General features: G+C 39.0%; 1 protein-coding gene across 1 annotated transcript in view; it reads right to left on the bottom strand.

The window, feature by feature from the left end:
• Window positions 1-24,910, bottom strand: part of cdkl5 (cyclin dependent kinase like 5) — a 533,184-nt gene that overhangs the window by 181,378 nt on the left and 326,896 nt on the right. The window lies entirely within an intron of this gene.

The following is a 24,910-nucleotide window of genomic DNA, read 5'->3' as shown; positions in this document are numbered from 1 at the left end:
CAAAAATCAGAGTCCAAAGTTTCTGCATTCAGTCCTCTCATGGTGACCTCCTCCATTACCTAAGTTTTGAAATTTGATGTACAACTCCAAATCCAGTCTTTTGCAGATTCTCATTAAGCCACAAATGAAAAATTACAATTGTTTTACTACCTTTTGGCATAGCATTTATTCTACTGAGCAACTCCATTCATTCTCCTTGAATGAGCAATGTAACCAGGAGCCGAATTAGGTGATTTTGGCCCATTGAGTCTGCTCCACCATTTGTGCAATAAATTCCAGATTCACCAGCCTCTAAGCTAAAGAAATCCCTCTTCATTTCTGTTCTAAAGGGGTGTCCTTCTTTCTAAAGCTGTGCCTTCTGATCCTGGACTCTCCCAATATAAGAAACAACCTCTCCACATCCACTCTATCTAGACCTTCCAATATTCAAAGATTCAAAGTACATTTATTATCAAAGTGTGTATGCAGTAAATAACCCTGAGATTTGTCTTCCTGCAAAGAAAATCATGGAACCCATTTAAAGAAAAATATCAACCCCCCCCCCCAAAGCACAAACAAAAACAAATTGTGCAAATGGCAAAAACAAACAAAAAACAGAATATAAAATGCCAAATCACAAAGATGCCAAAAGAGTCCCGGTATATTCAGTTCAGTTGAGCTCAATCGAGCGCCACATTGCTCACTGTCAGCAGGCTGCAGTGCCAGCCCAGCCCAGTTAAAATCGCACAAAACAGCAACAAGAAAAAAGGACCAGACACCAGAAACACATAACATGAACAACAGACTCCAATCCACATTGATTAAATCTTGTCCAAGACCCATGGACTCCGTCAACATCGAGTGAAATATGAGAACCATTTGAAGGATGTCACCCTTGATCGAATTATTCACTAGCAACATCATCTTCCAGTATTCAGTAGGTTTCAAGGAGATCCTTCCCATTCTTCCAAACTCCACTGAGCCCTGGCCCAGAACCATCAAACACTCCTCACATGTTAACCCTTTTATTCCAGGGATCATTGTCATAAATATCCTCTAGATATTTGCTAGCACATCTTTTCTTACATATGGGGCCCAAAATTGCACTCAATATTCCAAATGTGGTCTGACCAATGCATTATAAAATTTCAGCATTACTTCCTTGCTTTTATATTCTAGTCCTTCAAAAAATGATACTAATATGCATTTGTTTTCCTTACTACCAACTCAATCGGCCAAGTAACATTTAAGGAATCCTGCTAAGGATTTCCAAGTTACTTTGCACCTCTGACTTTTTAATTTGCTCTCCGCTTGGAAAATAGTCTACACCATTTTCCTTAAACCAGTATTCATGATCGTACATTTTCATACATTGTATTCTGACTGCCATTTCTTTGCCTATTCTTGTAATCTGTTCAAATCCTTTTGCAAACTCCCTGCTTCCTCAACGCTACCTAACCCTCCACCTACCTTTGCATCATCTGCAAACTTGGCCACAAAGCCATCAATTTCATCATCAGATAATTAACATAATAATGTGGGCAGTAGTGGACCCAACACTGACCCCTGCAGAATACCAGTAGTCACCAGCAACCATCTAGAAAAGGCACCTTTATTCCCAAACTTTGCCTTCTGGCAGTCAGTCAATCTTCTGCTCATGCTTGCATCTTTCCTGTAATATCATAGGCTATCTTAACTCATAACGTTTAGCTCTTTGACAGACTCTTTGTCACCTGTTCAAATTTCCCTCTCCTTTTATAGTGTGCTTATGCTGCTCTCTTGCAGCAAACTTCTGGTTGTTAATAATTTGTGTATTTGCTCTCAAATCTCTGCAAAGCTCCCACTTTAAAAATACTGTATTTGAATGCATACTTTATTATCCAAAGTGGATTTAACTCCAATTTTCCCATTCACTTAATCTATTCTTGTCTATTTTGAAATTGTTGCTACAGTTTCTCATAAATTAAGTGTTTTCTGCAAAATTGGACATATGTTTATATTGTTAATCGAACCATTATTACTGTAAATCTAGAGAAACATTGAGGTCCAAGCTTAGAGATAAAGGGCACCAAATTGTAGCACCAAGACATTAAGCTTCATGCATGTGGGCAATAATCTATCAAACTACAACATTAAATTATGATCCTCTCTCACACGAATGTTAGTTCAAAGTTCAAAGTAAATTTTATTATCAGAGTGCATATATGTCACCATATACAACCCTGAGATTCATTTTCCTGCGGGCATACTCAGCAAATTTATAGAATAGTAACTAACAGGATCAGTGAAAGATCAACCAGAGTGCAGAAGACAATAAACTGTGCAAATACAAATAAATAAATAGCAATAAGTAATGAGTACATGAAATAACAAGATAAAGAGTCCTTAAAGTGAGATTATTGATTGTGGGAACATCTCAATGGATGGGCAAGTGAGTGTAGTTATCTCCTTTTATTCAAGAGCCTGATAGTTGTAGGGTAGTAGCTGTTCTTGAAACTGGTGGTACGAGTCCTGAGGCACTTGTACCATCTACCTGATGACAGCAGCTAGTGAAGAGAATGGCCTGGGTGGTGAGGACCACTGATGATGGATACTGCTTTCATGTTTCACGTAGATGTACTCAGTGGTTGGAAGAGCTTTACCCATGATGTACATGGGTTGAATCTTGTACCTTTTGTAGGATTTTCCATTCAAAGGCATTGGTATTTCCATACCAGACTGTGATACAGCTTGTCAATACACTCTCCAATACAAATCTATGGAAGTTTGTCAAAGTTTATGATATCATGTCGAATCTCTGCAGACTCCTAAGGAAGTAAAGATGCTGCAGTGCTTTGTTCACAACTGCATTTGCGTGCTGGGACCAGGACAGGTCCTCTGAAATAGTGACACCCAGGAACTTAAAGTTGCTAACCCTTCCACCTCTGATCCTCTAATGAGGACTGGCTCATGGACCTCTGGTTTCCCTCTCCTGAAGTCTACAATCAGTTCCTTGGTCTTGCTGACATTGAGTGAGAGATTGTTGTTGTCACACCACTCAGCTAAATTTTCAGTCTACCTCCTGGATGCTGATTCATCACCACCTTTGATACGGCCCACAACAGTGGTGTCATCAGCAAACTTGAATACGATAATGGATATGGCTTAGCCACACAGTCTTAGGTGTAAAGTGGATAGAGCAGGGGCTAAGCACACAGCCCTGGTGCACCTGTGCTAATGGAGATCCGGAGGAGATGTTGTTGCCAATCTGAACTGACTGGGGTCTACAAGTAATCAAATGCAGGATCCAATTGTACATGGAAGTATTGAGGTTAATAATTATATCATAATTTGGATCACTCATTTAAAATTTGGTTCCTTTCACTTTTTACCATACTTTTGAAATAATGGAATGGAACAGAACTGAATGAAGTGAAGCTCTTATATCTTATAAATATAAAATTAAAATTGTTAGGGATTAAAACATTTTTACATTGCTCAAAGAATAGCTCTTCCAGAACGCAGCAGTATGGATCATGCAATGGAAATTGTTGTTAACAACTTGTTGCATTTTTATAAGGTGTAAGCAACTACAAGTTTTTCTGTCTGACATCAGACAATGGAAATGATGGTTAAGAAAAAACTTGAGGATTATTTAAATGGCAGTTTAATTAATATTGCCATTAGATTATTTGAATAACAGGTTAATTAATAGTAATAACATGGATGAAAGATCCTGCCTATTTTCCTTTACTTACCCAATTAAGTGATTTCCCAAGTGGACTGCAGTACTCATAATATATCCAAAAGCTTGAATTCCAAAAGGCATTCTTGTGCACATGGTTTTGCAGCAATTGCAAGGCCCTGCTTCAGACAGCACTGTCTCAGCATTGCAATAGCAGTCCCAGCTGGCTAGCTGACAGTTGACAGCAGGGGAACTGGCAGAGTATCAGAGGAAGAATCCTATCTTTCTGAAAGGGCAAGTAAGAAATATGTTGCCTTTTACCACTATCTAAAGCAAAGAACAAGAATTCAGTGGGCACAGGCTAAAACAGGACAATATATTGGGAGTGGCATATTAGATTCCTACAATTTTTAAGAAGGAGGTGACTGGATTGAAATTGGTATGTGTGCAGGGATGGATAGTGGAGAAAAAATGTGGATCACCATTCAAGTGTGGGAGGATGGGAGATTAAGGGGAGAAGAATTAGGAAACAGCACTCTTAATGTTGTAGGAAGGGATGGTGAGTCATGCATATGGAGATCAGCATTTCAGTTTTGGGGAATGCAAGAAGGTTGATGCAGAATGAATTGAAGACCAGTACTTAGGATGTTGGAGGGTCAGGAAGAATGAATGAAGGATTGGTATTTATTGATGGTGGAGTAGGTGGGAGATGCAGCTGAACATCAATAAGACAAAGTGATGGATTTTAGGAAGGTTAAGCCTGCACTGCTCCCTGTTACTATTGATGGTGAGGCGTGGATATGATGAAGACCTACAAGTACGTAGGGGTGCATCTGGATGACAGACTTGAATGGAGCACCAACACAGAGGCTGTGTACAAGAAGGGCCAGAGTTACCTCCATTTCCTGAGGAGACTGAGGTCCTTTGGCCTATGTAGGCTTCCACTTCATGTGTTCTACCAGTTTGTTGTCACCAGTACAATCTTCTCTGTGGTGGTGTACTGAGGCAATGACATCAACATGGGTGAATGCCAACAGGCTCAATAAGTTGATTAGAAAGGCTGGCTCTGTTATAGGAGTCATACTGGATACACTGGAGGCTGTGACAGAACAAAGGACCCTACAGAAAATCCTGGCATTTCTGGACAATGTTTCTCACCCTCTGTTGTCACCTTGGCTGAACAGAGGAGCACTTTTAGTAATAGATTAAGACAACTGCACTGCTCCAAAGAGTGCTATATGAGGTCATTCTTACCCTCAGCCATTAGGCTCTATAATGAGTCATATATGACCCCTTGTTAGTCAGTTTGAGGTCACTTATTTTTTTATTATTTCTAATTTATTTATATCTGTGTGCTTGTAATGCTATTGTGACACTGTAATTTCCTTTGGGATCAATAAAGTATCTATCTATCTATCTATCTATCTGTGACTGGGAACTAACACTTGAGTTCTGGGGACCATGTTCTGGGTGGAGAAGGATCAGGAACTGGCAGTTCAAGTGTGAGAGAATCTGCACGAGAAAAGCACAATAGAGGAGAAAAGACTGTCAGAAATTAGTAGCAGGATCACAAGGTTGGGAAAAAGAATTGTGGTCTGAGGTTCAGGCAGTTTTGAGGTCATCAAGAAATGAATGATGCTGTGTAAAGGGATGAGAGGTGGACAAAGTACCAAGTATCCTCCAGAAGAAGTACTGCACAAGAAACTATATGACTCCTAGTACAAAAAATATGAAGTGACTGTCGATCTCATAAGACAGTAAGACAGGAGAATGATTAGGCCATTCAGACCACCAAGTATGTTCTGCTATTCTATCATGGGTGATTTATTTTGCCTCTCAAACCCATTCTCCTGTCTTCAGTAGGTTTCAGTGAAATCCCCCCAATTCTTCAATGAATACAAGCCTAGAGCCAATGAATGCTCTGCGTACCTTATAATTCCCGGGATCATTCTTGTAAACCTCCTCTGTACCTCTCAAATGTACACATCCTTCCTTAGATATGGGGCCCATAGTGCTTCATATAATACTCTAAATGTGCTTTGACCTATACTGTCACAGCTTGGAGTAGCCAGTTGAATTACAGGAAGGACACAAAAGTTATCATTACCTTAGTTTACTCCAGAAGAAAATAATTTCCAATTTTAGAACACTAAACAAGCCACATTATGAAATGAATTTCTGGCACTAATTTTAACATCAACAATAAAAAGGTGCAAAAAAAATACTTTAGCAAAGGGACTTGCTATTCAAGGGTCACAAAATATTTGTGAAGTTATACAAAATATATAAATTAGTGATTCCTATTACAGATTATTATCATGGCTAGGCCTTCTGGGTTCATCATAGTAGATGCCATTGAAAGCTTAAGGCACATTAAGTGGTGTTGATGCTTGGGTTGACAATTTCTGAATATACAAAGAAACATGGTAACTGGGGAAGTTGGAAGTATTTTCACTTAAAATATGAAATTTAGTGGGGATTTATTAAAAGCATTAGTAGACTGAAGATTTTAAGATGGCATCGCAAAAGACTATTTCTCTAGTTGGAATATGGGATCTATGTTTAAAATCACTAAAGCAGTCATTGCCAATAGATTGTCCAATCAAGGCTGTTCAACCATAGTGAATAGATGGGGCTGTTATCATTGCGTCCTTTAAGACAACACAGTAATTAATATAATTGAGAGGAAAACACAAAGGCGAGGGAAGAAAGGACAGGGATCAGTTTATAATTCCTCTAGCAAAGATTGATCAAGGATGTTATTAGTCAATTGTTTTCACTCTTCTAAACATCTTCAGTTCCATAAGTGATACATTTAATATTGTCTTATATCTGACTAAACACTTTTTGAACTCCCACTCTTCACACGTTGCAGTTTTATAAACTGTATTCACAGATTTCATTACACTTCTCCAGACTAGTTTTATTTTCAACCTTCTCATTTGGGTGTCAAAAGCAGAAGTTTTAATACACTCAGTCTCACTTTTCTCCACCTTTTTGATGTCAAACAAAATTTATTGTAAGGATTCACTTTTAAGTGTCAATTGCCCTAAATAGAAATATGCATGTATAATGATTAAATTTTATTTCTATGACAAAAACCTGAATTGCTTGTTAGCTTATTACTCCTTAACTTTCTTGTACAACTTTATTGTACAAAAATGTACAATAATTTATTTCCTGTAAACTTCACTTCTGTTTAGATAATGTAGCTTATGTACTATCTCATGAGTTAATTCCAAGAGTATTTTCTACTTGAATTTTTCAGAATATTTACAATTCTATAGAGCATTGAGCAGTACTTCATAATTCTTCATGTGGTCCACCTTATCTGTCCTGACCATAAGGCCATCTAAACAAATACCTTTTATGTGCACATGAATCTGTATCCTGCCTGTTCAAGAGTCTGTCCAAATGTCTTGTAAAAGTTGCTATTGTACTTTTTCTACCACCTCCTCCTGCAGCTTGTTTCAGGTACCTACAATTATCTGTACAAATAAAAGATAAACTGCAAATCTGCATTAAACTTTTCCTGCTCTGACCATAAACCTATGCTCTCTAGTATTTATTTGATCTTTTCCATTTTAGAAAAAAGGTCTATTTATACCTCTCATAATTTTAGATACTCCCAAGGTCTCTTTAGCCTCTCGCAGTCCAGGACCTATATCCTGCAGTATTGTTTGGAAACCTTCTCTACTGTACATAATTCCACCAACTTCTCTGTCATTTGCAAATTTACTAATCAGATTAACTATATTTTCATCTGAATTGTTATTAAATATTACAAAGAGACATCCTGGAACTGATTCTGATGGAACAATATGCTTGGAATTTGTCTTAGATTAGCATGATTTAAATAATTTGAATCCACCATTGAAACAATGCTTTTAAAAATAATTTCTACTTTATTGCCCAAGTCTAAATTATATCCTGCATTCCAAACAGAAAAAAGTTATAACATTATTTTGTTCCATTGATCTGTCAACACAATAAGTGAATTTCATGCAGATTGTTGTAGCTCACAATTTGCATGGGAAGAACTGTAGTAATGTAATTTCTACCGTTACTCTATATTGCACGCTGTCTCAGGAACTTAAAGATAGCAAAGTGTAGCATTCTATATCCTCTTTACAAGCATAACGGAGAGTGGGATTATGTTCAAATCCCACCATAGACCAGCAAGAGGGTGCTGGTGTTCTCACTCAAGGGAACAAACTGCACAGGTTCACAAGTAGCTGTGAACCTGACAGTTACTGACTTTGGCTGTGCTTGGTCAGTAGCTCATGTTAATGCAGGAATTTTTGCTCGAAATAACTCTCAGCCTGAGAAAACAGCTTCACGTAGTTGTTGTCACGTAGGTATGTCATGACCTACTGATCTTGGCAGTCACCCAGTTTATGTTGGCTGTTGTTCAGTTTTGTGTGCCTTCTTTCAAACATGACTAATAACAATTGTTGTTCCTTTAGCTTCAGATTAACCTAAAGCCAAGTTTTGGCCTGCATGGACCTGTGGACCTAATGGCCTCCCCTGGTGCTGTCAAGTACTATGATTTCTTAGATTCTCCAGAATATATTTCGGTATTAGGATCTTCACAATTTTAATTGCTTAATCAACTCTGCTGTCACAGTGTCCTTTCAGAAGTGTACACTAATCCCCTGAAAAAGTGAAATCTATACACCTTTCAGTGGAAGATCTCAGTCAGTGATTACGGAATATCAGGTGCTGCACTTTCACTTGCAGGGTCTTTTTTACTGCTAATGCTTCTCTATTTTATTCAAAAAGCTCAGAAATAGCTTATAATCTCTGTGGGACCTCCAGGGTATACAAATGCAAATATCAGGCTAAGAAGTTTGTAGTAGAAAAAAGGTTACAAAAGTTGAATACTCAGTAACCTCTTGGTTGATATAATTCACAGACCTTGGTAGTTTGAACTGATCAGACAGATTTATCAGGCTGATGCTTCAACTTATCTTCATGTTAAAATACAATAACTTTGTAACAAAAGTTGTAGTCATTTTTATGTTGTGTTTTTCTTCATTCATCATCCAAATACCTTTTCAGTGAGGGTGGAACTCAGTACAATACCGATGTTGTTTTGTAACTAGTCCACAGAAAATATGTAAGAACAGAATTGAGCATGAGTTCTGTAGGGTGTTGTATTATCTCCTGTGTTGCCTCTTAGACAGCAGAGATCAGGTCAAAATCAGAACTGCACAATGAAATTAATTTAAACAGTGATGTGATGATAAAATGACAGCTGACAAGTCAGAGTCTTAGTTGTTCAGGCCCAGCATGTTTTGGTAAGTGAATAAGACAACAGTGGAAAGATTAGAGAATTTTGTATGACACACAATACTGAAGGTTAATCAGAAATAAAGAGGAAAACGTGACAGATACATGCAACTAAGATTGAGGTACTCTCTTAGGAATGTAGAGTCTGTTAGAGAACAAGAAATTATACAGGCCAAAGGATCCACAAAACATCTTTGGCATGTGCATTTAAGATGAATCCCAAGAATTTCTATGGGTATATCAGGAACTAGAGAATAGCCATAAATGAATACATGTCATATGCATTCACCAAAATGTGGAAGTTGGTCAGTTCATGGAGAGGTATATAAATAACCTAGAGAGGTCCATATTAAGAACAAGGTGGTGTTCTATCATGGGATGCATAATGATTGATAGATCTCACGGCAGGATGAGACCTTATTGTTATGGGAAGCAAGAAGAGAGGAGCTGTAACTCAAAGAAAGACTTTTTTCATTTCGTTAGTTACAGATGAGGTGCCAGAAGAATGAGGGACCATAAGACACAAGAGCAAAATTATGCTATTAAGCACTTTGAAGTCTGCTCTGCCATTCGATCATGGCTGATTTATTTTCTCTCTCAACCCATTCTCCTGCCTTCTTCCCGTAATCTTTAATGCTCTTACTAATGAAGAACCTATCAACCTCCACCATCAATATACCCATAAGGATAGCTATTGTTTCTTTTTTTAAAGACAGCTGCGATAAGCCAGGTAACCACAACCAGTGAGTCTTATGTCAGTGATTGAGAAATTACTGGTAAAAATTCCAAAGGAATCGGATTTATGTGCATTTGGAAAAGCAGGGGCTGATCAATGACAGACAGTATGGCTTTGTGTGAGGGAAGCCCTGTCTCACAAACTTGAATGAGTTTTTTGAAGAGGTAGCTAAGAAAGTTGATGAAGCCAGATTGATGTACAATACATTGAAGAAATGGACTTTAAAAAGTCATTTGACAGGATCACACGTGGGGGAACGTTATTTCATTTGGTAGTATACTTATGTATGGTTGAATAACAATAACTTGAACTTGAACATGGAAGCCCAGTTCAGAAGGTTAAAGGCACATAGGATCCAAAGCAAGCCAGCTAACTGCATCCAAAATTGCCTCAATGATAGGATGCTTTTACATCTGGTCATCTGTAACCAGTGATGTACCACAGAGATTGGCACTGGGGCTCTTGTTGTGTGTGATATATATTCATAACTTGGATGTGAATGTGAGAGGTTGTGGATGACTCCAAAGTTGTTGGTGGTGAGAAGAGTAAGGAAAATTATTTAAGGTTCCAGCAGGTACAGATCAAATGGAAAGCTGGGTGAAGTGTTAGCAGATGGAACTTAATCCTAACAAATGCAAGGTAGTAGATTTTGGGAAGTCAAGTGGGTAAAACATATACAAGAAGTGGAAGTGGTAGGACTCCAAGGAATGTTGATCAATGGACCTTGGGGCTCAAGTTCACTGTTCCCTGCCTTGTTCATCACCAGTAGTTAGAGTGAAAAGATTGAATAGGTTAGGATTTTATTCCTTGGAGCATAGAAGAATGAGAGGGGATTTGATAGAGGTTTACAAAATTATTAGGGGTACAGACAGAGTAAATGCGAGTAGGCTCTTTCCACTTAGATTAGAAGAGATAAATACGAGAGGACATGGCTTCAGGGTGAAAGGGGAAAGGTTTGGGGGAACTTCTTCACTCAGAGTGTGGTGGGAGTGTGGAACAAGCTGCCATCTGACATGGTAAATGCGGGCTCAGTCTTAAGTTTTAAGGATAAATTGGATAGATACATGGATGGGAGAGGTCTGGAGGGTTATGGACTGGGTGCAGGTCAATAGGACTAGCAGAATAAAGTTTTGGTACAGACTAGAAGGGCCAAATGGCCTGTTTTCTGTGCTGTAGTGTTCTACGGCATGCTTGCATTGTTAGATCAGGGCATAGAATATTGAGTTGGGAAGTTACATTGGAACTTTTCAAAATGCTGGCGGGACCACATTTGGAGCATTGTGTGGAGAATTGGTTGTCATAGGTTAGGGAGAACATAGTTGCACTGAACAAAGTGCAGAGGAGATCCTCCAGAATGTTTTCTTCATTGAATGACTGTAACTGAGGAGAGTTTGGATAAATTGAGCTTATTTTCCCTGGAGTGAAAGAAGCTAAGTGGTAACCTGATAAAGGTATATAAAATAATTATAGAGGATAAATAGTCATGCAATTACTATATGTATAAAAATGGAGGTCATAGGTAACAGGAGGAAGTTTTAAAGGAAATTTGATGGAAAAGTTATTTCTATGTAGCAAGCTGTTCATTTCTGAAATGTGCTGCTGGAGGAAGTAGTGGGGCTGCACAAACATGATGTTTAAGAGACTTTTAGGCAGGCACTTAGAAAGGCACTTTCATTAGGCAAAACAAAAGAATAGGTGTGATAGGTACTTCAATAATATTTGAGTAATATTGTAAATATATTTGATTAAGCATTCTTTGTTATTTACATAATTCATTACAAGTTATATGTTAAAGTATGTGAATGGCATATGTCTTTACGCCACCACATTGTATTAGCAAGCTTTCCTAAAGTAAAACAAACTAAAGAGTGTTATCTCTGGCTCCATGTTTTTTCTTTTGATTAGTTTTATGTTTTGGAGTTACAAAACCTAAAAGTGGTGACAAGGAGGTTTAAAATGAACCCGAGACAACTACTACCTGTAGAAATGTAACAAGATGTTCAAGTTCTAATAAAAGTGCAACATGTTTTCTTTGTAAAGGAGAGAAACGGTTGAGTAAAAAAAAATTCTTTGGAAAAGGAAAGAGACAGTTGAGTTGAAAAAAAACCAGAAAGTGGACGAAATTCACAGGTTCATAAACAGTGAGTACTGGGTGATAATAATCATAATTTTTTTTTAAAAACAGAAATGGCTGTCTATATCTGAACAATAGATGAGTTCAATTGCACAAGAGATCACTAGGTATTGTATCTGGATGAACTGAGCAGTATTTAGAAGAAAATGAAATAGTCAGTGAGAGTGAGTGCCACTTTTGCTGGGTTCAATAGATGAAAAGGCATGCAGATTGCTTAGAAGTTTGACTGCTCCAGCCAAACCAGTTGAAATTAACTTTATTGATATCATGAAAATAATGCAGGAGCATTTAGAATCAAAACCATTGTTGATCGCAGAATGCTTTAGGTTTCATAAGCATAATCAAAAGGAAGGGGAGTCCATTTCAGTGTACGTAGCTGAATTGAAGACATTGTCTGAGAATTATCAGTTCAGTGATGGGCTTGATGATGCACTGAAAGATCATTTAGTTCATGGAATCTTACAAGAAAACATTCAAAATTAGCTCGTAACTGAAGCACAACTCAGATTTTAAAAAGCAGATGAAATTGCTGTATCAATGGAAACAGCAGACAAATACAATTGTGTTATAGTCAGGAATGAAAGTGAGCATGAAAAAAATTGCAACATCTAAACAGAAACATGCCTAGCTGAACAAATTGTGTTACCATTGTGGTATGGGGCTCACCTACACGGGATCAATGCAGGTTTAAAGGCAAAACTTGCAGAAAATGCAACAAAATAGGACACATACAAGGAGTATGTCAGGCAGACAAAAATAACTGGACTGCACAGGGAAGAGAAAAAGATAAAAAAGTCAAGTTGCAGTCTCAAAAAGAGCACTAATCAGCAAGCATGCTGTGAGTGAAAAATTTGATAATGATGAGAGTGACACAGGACTGAATAACCTTGAGATTTACAATATGAAAACAAAAGACAAGCAATACATCTTACACCAGAAGTGAACAGCAAATTAATTAAAATGGAACTGATCACTGGTTCAGCTGTTTCAGTCATTCCACAATAAGAGTTTGAATGACACTTCTAAGATACTGCACTGAAGCCTGCGTATATCCAACTAAGAACTTATACTGGAGAAAAGATAACTCCTATGGGAATGACAGTCATCACAGTGAAATATAACAACCAATAAGCCACATTAGACTTGTATGTGGTGAAAACAGGAGGGCCAGAATCGTGGGGCCATGATTGGCTGAGGCAATTACAACTTGATTGGAGATCCATCCACTATTTGTATGCCATGATCCCTGTAATAGAGTCAACAGAAAGCAAATCTTAAAAGGTGCTGGATGATGCCAGAGGAGGCATTGGAAAACTCAAAACATCAAAGGTAAAATATATTAAATGAAAATGCTACTTCTAAGCTTTACAAAGTCCATGCAGCTCCTTATACATCTGTGATAAAGTAGCTAATGAGTTACATCACATGAAGGTTGAAGGAATTATTTCCAAAGTTGAGTGGAGCCCATGGTCAATGTCAGTGGTTCCACAAGCCAAGAAGAATTGGTTTGTCAGAATCTGTGGAGATTCTAATCTCACCATCAACCCAGTCCTGAATACCCAGAACAGAGGATATCTTTGCAAACCTTCCTGGTGAAGTGGACTTAACTGAATCCTACCTACAGATGGAAATGGAAGAAAAGTCCTAAGTGTTTCTCACCATAACCACAAAGGGATTTATCACTGTAATAGGTTTAGTTTTTGGAGTAGCACATGCACCTGTATTCTGGCAGAAAGCTATGCACCAGGTGCTCCAAGACTGCCCAGGCATTCTGTTACCTGGATGACATCATTGTTACCAGTAAGAATGATAAGGAACATCTCCAAAATCTCAAGACAATGTTAAGAAGATTATAAGATTATGGGCTCAGAGCATGATGCAACATGTGTAAGTTCTTTAAATGAAGCATCACTTACTGTGATCACACTATTGACACACAAGTATTACACAAGCGTGCTGAGAAAATTCAAGCAGTGACGGATGCTCCAAGACCAAAAGATGTGTCACAATTGCAGTTATTTTTAGGAGTTGTCAATGTCTATAACTCCAGTTCTCCCATTTTTACCAGCGCCAAAATGAACTTACCCTTGATGGGTTTTGCCTTGTGTGGGGATTCAGAGTTGCTGTACCATCCAAGCTGAGAGCTATAGTGTTGGAGCAGCTAGGCATTGACAAAATGAAAGCGTTGGCTCAGATCTTTGTCTGATGGCTTGGGATAGATCAGCAGATTGAGCAGCTTGCCATGCACAGTTTGGGATGCCAACAAGTCCAGAGAAAGGTGTCTAGAGCTGTCAAAATCACTTCTGTGGTGGTTGTAGTCAGCTCCTACAACCACCACAGAAGAGGTTCAGGAAAGACATTATCTCACAAGAGTAAGAAATCCTCCACAGCAATTAAATCTTTAGGCATGATTAGGAAAATTTAAAATTTACTATGCTGTGGATGTCTATATAGTATTATTACATAGTATACTGTGTATGTATGTAAGTTGAGATGCTTTCTATATTGAATAAGAGTTTATTGCTAAGCAGGGATTAATGTTGTGTATTTAATATTTAAGTAATATCTGAGTAATATTGTAAGTGTATTTGATTTAGCAGTCTTTGTTGTTTATATAATTCCTCATAGGTTATATGTAAAAGTATGTGAATGGCATACATCATTACACCATAAGTCATATTTGCACGCCTCACTAAACAAACTAAGGACACATTATTCCCCACCTCCGTGGTTTTCTTTTGATTAGTTTTATGTTTTGGAGTTACAAAATATAGGAATGTGGACTTGCAAGAAAATGGAATTAGAATAGTAGGCAATAAGGTTAATATGAATGTAGTGAATAGAACAGCCTATTTCTGTGCTGCATGACTATGCCATCATGACTGTAACTTGGAATAGGACTGTACCTTAGCTGGCACTTGGTTTATTAACTTCTTTATACTTATAATTTGAAATTGGGCCTCAAGGATTGAGATAGATCTTGTTCCCACAAATGTTCATAAAAATTAACATAAACAGGATTGAAATAATTTCTTCTCTCTTGCTGTGCACATACAAATTGTTCTGCTCCAGGTCAGTAAATCTCAGAGGTTTAACAAGAAATCTTCTGATAGGCTATATTAGAAGTTCCCTGGGTAATTGTTCTGGTAACGAATGGACTGACATCGAATCAACCAATCAAAATGAAAATATGTTTCCACTTAATTGTGACAGTACTTGCAATGTTTCCAAGATGGTATGAATCTTTTTATTGGTATCTTTGTTGGGTCATGTTGAATATTTAGAAGTTAATTCCATTTCTGTTGTACAAATGGCTGTTCCTTTTGCTAAGGTTGCATCTCTGCACTTTCCACATACAGCAACACCAACAATTAGTATTTACATTGCAATAGTAATCTGATGGTTTACAGAAGCAAATTTGATACCAAGCCAGTTAAAAAGATCACAACTATTTTTATCTGGTATATCTGCCATCTCCACCAGAGCTTCCCACAGTATTTCTTCCAAAGCCAACTCCATCTATAGTATGATATGTGTCAAATATTCAAAGAAAAGTTGTAATTCCATATACTGAAAAAAGTTTATAATATTTCAGTTAAAAGTGTCTGTCTGAATACTTTAATCCAGAAAGCTGTTATCAAATATTCAGTTTTTTTGTTTATTTAAACTCCAATCCTCCACTCCTCCATGTGCGAGGTGGCAACTAGCTGTGCATTGCAGAATAATTTAACAAGTGCCTGTTTTTGTTATAATCTCAATTTTAGAAACACCTGCAACCAATGAATATCCTATGCATTTTCTATGATCTCATGGTGACAAACTGCTGAATATGGTATTAATAGGTGTTTCACACTGGGAAGGAAGCAATCCAATTGGCTTGCAAACCATAGCAACGTCCAATAATTTTTAACAAACAGTGATCTAATTAAGTCAGCATATTTATTGATTGCAGTACTTCCAATATAAGATATATATATATATATATATATTAGAGATACTTCTTGTATATATTGTTATTTTCCTTTCCTATTTAAAAAAAAACAATCTTCTTTAACAGAGAGAACATTCTTTTAAACTGAAATGAATGGCAATAGCCCAAATGCATAAGAAACTATAAAGACTAGAAGTAATAGCATGTCAGATAAAAGAGTATAGTAAGGCCACATTTGGCTCTGAAAACTTGAAGATTGTAACAGCAAACAGAAATTGTATGAAATAACCAGCTCCAAGCTTTTCTGAAAGAGCCTGATTTAGAATATATAGTATTTTGGTTCAAGGACAGTAAGAATACAGGGAAGCAGAAAAGTGTATTTGGCAGCTTGATGGTAAATTAAGAAGCAAGTCCTGAGGTAAAACAACCATCGTGTAAGAATAAAGAACAGGTGCAGACACAAGAGACTGCTGATGCTGGAATCTGGAGCAACAGACAAAGCACCGGAGGAATTCAGTGCGCCAGACAAAATTTATGGAGGGAAATGGACAATTGACATTTTGTGCCATGATCCTTCATCTGGATTGGAAAGAAAGGGGGGAGGTAGCCAGTATAAAAGGGTGGAATGAAGTTATGGAGCAAGAGCTTTTAGGTGTGAAGTGACCCAGATGAGGGGAGGGGGTGCTAGGCAGGTGTTGGGGGGGGTGGGAAGAGCGGGAATGATGTAAGCTGGGAGGCAATAAGTGGAAGTGACAAAAGCTGAAGATGGAATCAGATAGGAGAGGATGGTGGAACATGGAATAAAGGGAAAGGGTAGGAAGAATGCATTGTTGGGAGAGTGTGTAATTGATTGGAAAGTGGGAGAGGAAGAGAAGTGGAAAAGTGCATTTGGCAGCCTGATGATAAGTAAGGGTGGACAATTGGATCAGGAGGAGAAAGGTAACATGGGCAGAAAGGGGGAGAGATTACTTGTTTCAGAATTCAATGTTCACACCACCAGAGTGGATATTGCCCAGACAGAAGAAAAGGTGTTGTTTCTCTTATTTGCATTTGGCCGCAACCTGGCAGTAGAGGAGGTCATCGACAGACTTGTCACTGTGGGAATGGGAAGTGTAATTGAAATGGCTGGCTACTGTGAGATCCCACCTGACAGTGCAGATGGAGAGAAGATGCTTGACAAAGTAGTCCCCTATTCTGCATTCGGGCTCATCAGTGACAGTGGAAGAATGGAAGCGGTAAAAGGTGAGGTGTGGGAAGTTGGGGATGGAAAGGAGAGGTGGGAAGACATTGCTGGAAAGTAACTAGGTTAAACTGAAGGATTGGAAAGTCTGGGGTAGAAGATGGGAGGTACAAAGTCAGAAAGAAAGTGAGGATTAGATACCAAGAATAAAAGTTGAGGGATGAGAAGTGGGAGGTGTTGGATGCGAGAGTTGGGAAGTGAGGTTCAAAATTGAGGTTTGGCAAATGAGGGGGTAGAAAGTGAGTGGAACATGAGGGGATGAAAGTGAGAGGTGTTTGATCTCTCAAAAGTACAACAAATGTTACACCTACTTAAGATAGCCAATATTCCAGTAGGAATTTTTCTTCCCACCTACTCTCAGAACAAAGGGCAATGGGTTCTGAAACTGCACCTCATTGAATCCACCTGATGGCTAACAACACAGTTCTCACATTGAAAATTTGCTGTGGTTTAAATGTTACAATTAATTGATTTCTCCTCTTGCTCCAGATGGGGAGCATGTCAGGTACATTGCAAGTAAAATAAAGCCTACCTGGTATTTGAATACTGCAAGATATTGTTTCACCATAGCAACTGAAATGTTGATCCTTGATGTGTCATTACCTCTGAGTTTGCCTCGAGGTGGGTTCTAGAAATAAAAGATCAGTTTACAGGAACTTAACTATGAAGATTATAAAGACAATAAGAAGTGTCCTCATTAATTTCCCTTTGCAGATCTGTGTATAAAAAAGGGGGAAAGCTGCTGCTTCAGATCTATTATCCTGTCCTTCACACACACGGAACTCTCTCCCTTAAAGTCTTTGTATTTACCAGTAGTTCTCTACCAATATTTCATTGATCAACATATAGCTCTCCTGTCTTTTACTATGAGATATATTTTTTGTCTTTTGTAGTATTTCTATTAGCTAAGTTACTTAGGTGGTACTTTAAAACAAGTTGTTGTCATTGACATTGTTTTAAAGAAAATCAATTTGGCAATAAATGTTTTTTTTTCCCCAACTGGCATTGGAAGCCATGCACTGCTGAGTGAATAAGTTGGATGATCATTTGGCACCAGATTGTTGGAGGCAAGAGATAAATTAAAGACACATCCAAAACATGTACAGTGAGTCTGCATTGTTATTACTGCAGATTAGCAGGCCCAAGAACACCAAACAAAAACTTGAAGAAGACTACAAATGTTGGACCAGGATGGACTGTCTATTAACCTGAAATCCCATAATTGCCAAACTTTTAATTGAAGGTAATTTTGATAAAGGTAAGAGTAAGACAATAGCTGAATGAGATCTAAGGCAAGAAACTACAAATAACAACAGTGCAAGTGATAAAAAGAGAGGCAAGTCAGTCAATGCCATCTCAGCCACATGCAAATTGTATGATGGTGTGGAAAGATTTTAATGATTTGGCCAAGGTAAGAGACATGAAAATTTATTAAGACTCTAAACTAATGCTGTCAGTGTAACTTCAGTCCACCCTAGTTATGTTCACGCAGTTTAAGTGAGGAGACACTGAAATTGTAGTAACAGCTGTAGCATCGTCAGACATCCTGCTTCCACTATATTATCATCCCTTATTCCATTATCTGAGACCAAGTTTCATCCATGCCTAGTCAAAAGACTACTGCAAAGCTGCACTTGAAATTTCATGACACATACCAGTGATGATAAACCTGATTCTGATGCTGAAAATATTGTTAGAATGATATATTTGCAGACTTTTGACTAAAATGACATTTCAAATTAATCAGTAATGATTATAAATATACATCTTCCCTATAAAGATAACATTCATCTGCATTGAAAGTGTTAGAGATAGATACAACAACAAGATAGATAGATAGATAGATAGATACAACAACCGTAAAGTCCTTATGTGGGCACAAAGGCAAAAAAAGACTGTACATCAAAGAGTTATAGTCTTCAATCATTCTAATAAATAGACTACCCGTAGTTGTTACTCAATCAGTTATGAATCATTGAAGGAAGGACCCTTAAACCATAAGAAAACTGATGTATACTTTCAATGTTTCACAGGATCATTTCATGCCTGGTTTATCAACTCTTGCTACATTACCTTATTGCTTTAAGACAACAATGTGACTGGAGGATGCCAGAAGTAAAACCTAACATGACACAGGGAAAGGCCCAACATATCAGATCCCAGAAGAGCAATTCATTTAGTTCCATTCCACTCTTATTTCCTTGTAGCCCAGCAATTTATTCTCTCTCATATGCCCATCCATTCTCATTTAATTCTTTGGCCATTTGTACTTCTGCTTGATTACTTTCGACATTGGTGCCCTCAAGACTGAGTCCTTAGCCCTTTACTTTGCTCCCAATACACTCAACTGCGTGGCGAGATTTGGCTCCAACTCCATTCAACAAATTCACAGATGACGTCACTGTGGTGAGCTAGATCTCAAAAGATGATAAGTTGATGTACCGGAAGGAGATAGAGAGCCTAGTCACATGTTGTCAAGACACCAAGCTTTCCATTAATGTCAGTAAAAGGAAACAGCTGGTCATTGGTTTAGGAAGAGAGGCAGAGCACATACCTCTATATATCCCAACAATCTGAGAATCTAAATCCCTGTACCATCTCCTCAGCTATGAATTCACCCAGCCTATCCTACTTCTGACCTCGCTAGCAGATGGGACCAGGAGAAATTTACAGACCATCACCCCCAAGGTCCTGTTTCTTAACTTCTTACCTAACTTCCCATACTCATTTTGCAGGACCTCATCTTTTGTTGTAAAAGAGTGACCTATGTCACTTATACCGACATATACAACAATCTGACTATTCATCCTCCCCCAAAGAGTTTTCTGCAGCCACTCAGAGACATCTTTGATTCTGGCACCCAGGAGACAACACACCATCCTAGCTCCTCTTCTGTGACAATAGTCTCCTGCCTGTCCCCCTTATTATCAAGTCTCTTATCACTATTGCCCTGTTTGATTGCACTCTTCTCTTCTGAGCCTCAGAGTCAGTTGCAATGCCAGAATCCTGACTACTGCTGCTAGCCACTGAAGGAACATCCTCCTTAACAATATCAAAGGGGATATACCTGTTAGTAAGAGAATGGCCAAAGGGAAAACCTAGACTAACTGCCTTACCTTTCCTGGTGATCAGCGTTCCATCTGAAGCCTGTACCTTGGGTGTGATCCCCTGAGTAAAAGTCTAATCAATGAGGTTCTCAGACTCCTGGGATGATCTTTGTTGAAAAGGTCTGTTAGGAGCTGCAGATGGGTTCATTTCCCAAAGATATAGCTATCAGAGACACTATGAAGTTCCCTAACTTCCCACATCTTGCTGGAGGAGCATTCCACTGCCCTAACTACCATCCTGCCTACTCTGAATGAAGTACTGAGGATGAACAGCAAAATCAAAAATTTACCTGTCCTTACCTATACATCTTCACCAAAGCATCTTAAACCAAGGTCTCAACCCCCCAGTCCCATGATTTCTGCCCCAAAAGGCCACCCCACTTAAGCTTATCTTCTTTTTATTGGAGACCTGTCTATTCAAAGTTCCTGGTCTCACTCTGAGCATTTGGGTCATTTATTCAGCCTCTTCACATTGAGCCACTTGAGCCAAAACATTCCCACTCCTACACTGGCCCACTTTTACAATAACCACTCCCAAAATGGCCAGCCAACTTGCCCCAACCATGCATAAGGGGCAATAAAAAAACTTATTTGCAGCAGCCTCATAGGAATAAAAGCAATATTCATAAGAAAAATATAATTAAACAAATTATAAACAATGTTTGCAAGAAAAAAACACAAATACAAGTCAATTATAGTGCAAAGTAATCAAAGTGTTGCTAAACCATGGCCATCTTAATACGAAAGCTAGGAAAAAATTAGCATTATTTGAGTTCCAAAGTTCTGCCACCTTGTGGATGAAGAAATTTCTTCTCATCTCTGATGAATCTCTTATTCTGAGATTGAGGCTCCAGACACTCCAACCTGCAGAAACATTAATTCTGTATTTATCTTATTAAGCCACCTCAGAATTTTATGCATTTCAATGAGATTGCCTTTCAGTCTCAGTCTGTTTAATCTTATCCACTACCATATTTCAACTTGATAAATCTGCAATGTCCTACTTCGTTAGTGAGACCAGAGCTATACAAAACATTCCAGAAATAGACTATACAGTTGGAGCAAGATATCCCCACTCTTGCAGTCAACTTCTCTTGTAATAAAGAGCAACATACTACTTGCCTACAGTACCGTGCAATAGTCTTAGGCACGTATATATAGTTAGGATGCCTAGTACTGTATTTGTCAACGTAGAACTGAGAGTGAGTCTGAAAATCTAGCGGGAACAAAGAACGGTGACAGTGGAGTGCCATGGGAGGGGTGGCGAACAGGTGACAGAAATGGAGTGCTGGGGCTGGGATGGCACAAGTCTAGACACATCTAGCCCAGGCAAGGTCATTTGATTCCAAACATTTGGTTTGTTGATAATTACAGAATATCTCTAGTGCTTCCTGCTTCCTCCCCTCTTTCTTCCCCTTTTCTCAATCATGATTCCCCTGTCCCTGTCCCCTTGCTACTCTCAGTCCACAATAGAGATCCATATCAAATCAGATTTATCATCACATCTGTCATGAAACTTATTTTTTAAAGCAGCATCAATACATAAAATTACCACAGTACTGTGCAAAAGTCTTAGGCACCCTAGCTATTGACATGTGCCTAAGACTTTTGCACAGTACTCTACATATTTGCTTACTGAACATGAATACAATCTATGTGTAGTGATATCCAGGTATCTCTGAGCACCAACTCCCTTAACTCTCTCACCATTGAAAATTTACTCTGTCCTTCAACTTTTTCTCCCACAGTGGGCGGTCTTACATTTTTCCACATTATATACCGTTTGTGATGCCATACATAACCCATTCACAAACCTTTCAATATCTGCTGGAGCCTCACTGTATCCTTCTCTTAGTCCACACTGCCACCTAGCTTTTGTTCAGGGGTGTCGTCACAGTAGCTGAGGCCACAAAATGCCCTCACATTGAGCAAGATAGCTACCAGCCAAGGAAGTTGCTTGTCTTGGTTGTTGAGCTGAACTCATCAAAGCTATGGGAGAGCTTGCCATTAATCTCCTGATGTGTGCAATGTTGATAGTGCTTTAGGGTATCAGGAGGTGAGTCACTTGCTTTGAGAGGTTGGTTATGACTAGACTGAACTCAAGGACTTGGACCCATTGCAATTTGCCTATTGCCACAATAGGTCAATGGCAGATGCAATCTCAATGGCTCTCCACACGGCCTTAGACCACCTAGACAACACAAACACCTATGTCAGGATGCTGTTCATCGACTATAGCTCAGCTTTTAATACCATCATTCCCACAATCCTGATTGAGAAGTTGCAGAACCTGGGCCTCTGTACCTCCCTCTGCAATTGAATCATTGACTTCTTAACCGGAAGACCACAGTCTGTGCAGATTGGTGATAACATATCCTTCTCGCTGACGATCAACACTGGCGCACCTTGGGGGTGTGTGCCCACTGCTCTACTCTCTGTATACACATGAATGTGTGGCTAGGCATAGCTCAAATACCATCTACAAATTTGCTGATGATACAGCCGTTGTTGGTAGAATCTCAAGTGGTGACAAGAGGGTGTAGGAGTGAGATATGCCAACTAGTGGAGTGGTGTCACAGCAACAACCTGGCACTCAATGTCAGTAAGACGAAAGAGCTGATTGTGGACTTCAGGAAGGGTAAGACGAAGGAACACATACCAATCCTCATAGAGAGAGCAAGCAACTTCAAGTACCTGGGCATCAAGATCTCTGAGGATCTAACCTGGTCCCAACATCTTGATGTAGTCATAAAGAAGGCAGGACAGTGGCTATAATTTATTAGGAGTTTGAAAAGATTTGGCAAGTCAACAAATACACTCAAGAACTTCTATAGTTGTACTGTGGAGAGCATTCTGACAGACTGCATCACTGTCTGGTATGGAGGGGCTACTGCGTAGGACCGAAAGAAGCTGCAGAAGGTTGTAAATCTAGTCAGCTCCATCTTGGGCACTAGCCTACAAAGTACCCAGGACATCTTTAAGGAGTGATGTCTCAGAAAGGCAGTGTCCATTATTAAGGACCTCCAGCACCCAGGGCATGCCATTTTCTCACTGTTACCATCAGGTAGAAAATACAGAAGCTGAAGGCACACACTCAGCGACTCAGGAACAGCTTCTTCCCTGCTGACATCCGATTGAAGCTTTGGACACTACCTCATTTTTTAAAAAATATACAGTATTTCTGTTTTTTTTCACATTTTTAAAAATCTATTCAATATATGTAATTGATTTAATTGTTTATTATGTTTTATTTTATTTATTATTTTCTCTCTCTCTGCTAGATTATGTATTGCATTGAACTGCTGTTGCTAAATTAACAAATTTCACATCACATGCTGGTGATAATAAACCTGATTCTGATTATGATACTAGTGACACTGCATTTATATAGCTGGTCCCCCAGAATATTGATGATGGGGTCTCAGTAATGACAATATCAGAAGTATTTGTTAGACCATTTTTTTGTTGAAGGTTATCATTGCCTTATGTTGGTGTGACAGGAATGTCATTTACCACTTAGCACCCCTTTGCTGAATATTGTCTAGATCTTACTGTGAACATTTCTGAGGATTTGCAAATACAATCAAATATTTTGTGACTATCATTTCCACTTTGAAATGAAGGAAAGAAAATAATTAATGGTCCAGCTGAAAATTGGTCAGGCTGTTGACAATATCAACTAAGAACTCCTGTAATGTTTCTCTTTGGCTAGAATGATCTAACTCCAAGGTTCACTACCATCTCAAGTAACAAACAAAATGCTGGAGGAACTCAGCAGGCCAGGCAGCATCTATGGAAAAGAGTTGACATTGCAGGCCAACACCCTTCATCAGGACTGGGAAAAAATGAGGAGTCAGAGTAAAAAGGTGGGGGAAGGGGAGGAAGATATACAAGATGGTAGGTGACAGGTGAAACCAGGAAGGGAAGAGGGGTCAAGTAAAGAGCTGGGAAGTTGATTGGTGAAAGAGATAAAGGACTAGAGAAGGGGGAATCTGATAGGACAGGGTAGAAGACCATGGAAGAAAGGGAAGGGGGAGAAGCACTAGAAGGAAGTGGTGGGTAGGTAAGGAGATAAGGTGAGAGAAGGAAACGGGAATGGGAAATAGTGAAGGGTGGGGGCAATAACTGGAAGTTCAAGGAATCAATATTTATGTCATCAGGTTGGAGGCTACCCAAACAGAACATAAACTGTTGCTCCTCCTGCCTGAGTGTGGCCACTTTGCAGCAGTAGAGGAGGACATGGATTGACATGTCAGAATGGGAATGGAAAGTAGGATTGAATTGGGTGGCCATCGGGAGATCCTACTTTTCCTAGCAGATGGAGCATAGGGGCTCAGCGAATCAGTCTCCCAATCTATGTCGGCTCTCACCAAAATACATGAGCCTACACTGGGAGCACTGGATACAGTAGATGACCCCAAAAGACTCACAGGTGAAGTGTCACCTCACTTGGAAGGACTGTTTGGGGCCCTGAAAGATAGTGATGGAGGAGGTGTAGGGACAGCTGTGACACTTGTTCCTCTTGCAACGCCAAGTAATAGGAGGCAGATCAATGGGGAGGGACAAATGGAGAAGGGAGTCATGTTAGGAAGCGATCCCTGTGGAAAACAGAAAGTGGGGGTTGTAGGAAGATGTGCCTGGTGGTGGGATCCCAATGGACATCGTGGAAGTTGCGCAGAATTATGTGCTGGATGTGGAGGTTAGTGGGGTAGTGGGTGAGTACGAGAAGAACCCTATCCCTAGAGGGGTGGTCGGAAGATGAGGTGAGGACAGACATGTGTGAAATGGAAGAGATGCGGGTGAGGGCAGTGTTGATGATGGAGGGAG

The sequence above is a fragment of the Hemitrygon akajei genome, chromosome 5, assembly GCF_048418815.1.
Source record: "Hemitrygon akajei chromosome 5, sHemAka1.3, whole genome shotgun sequence".
NCBI lineage: Eukaryota > Metazoa > Chordata > Chondrichthyes > Myliobatiformes > Dasyatidae > Hemitrygon > Hemitrygon akajei.
Note: the sequence above shows the minus strand (reverse complement) of the source record. Positions and strands in the feature narration are given on the sequence as shown.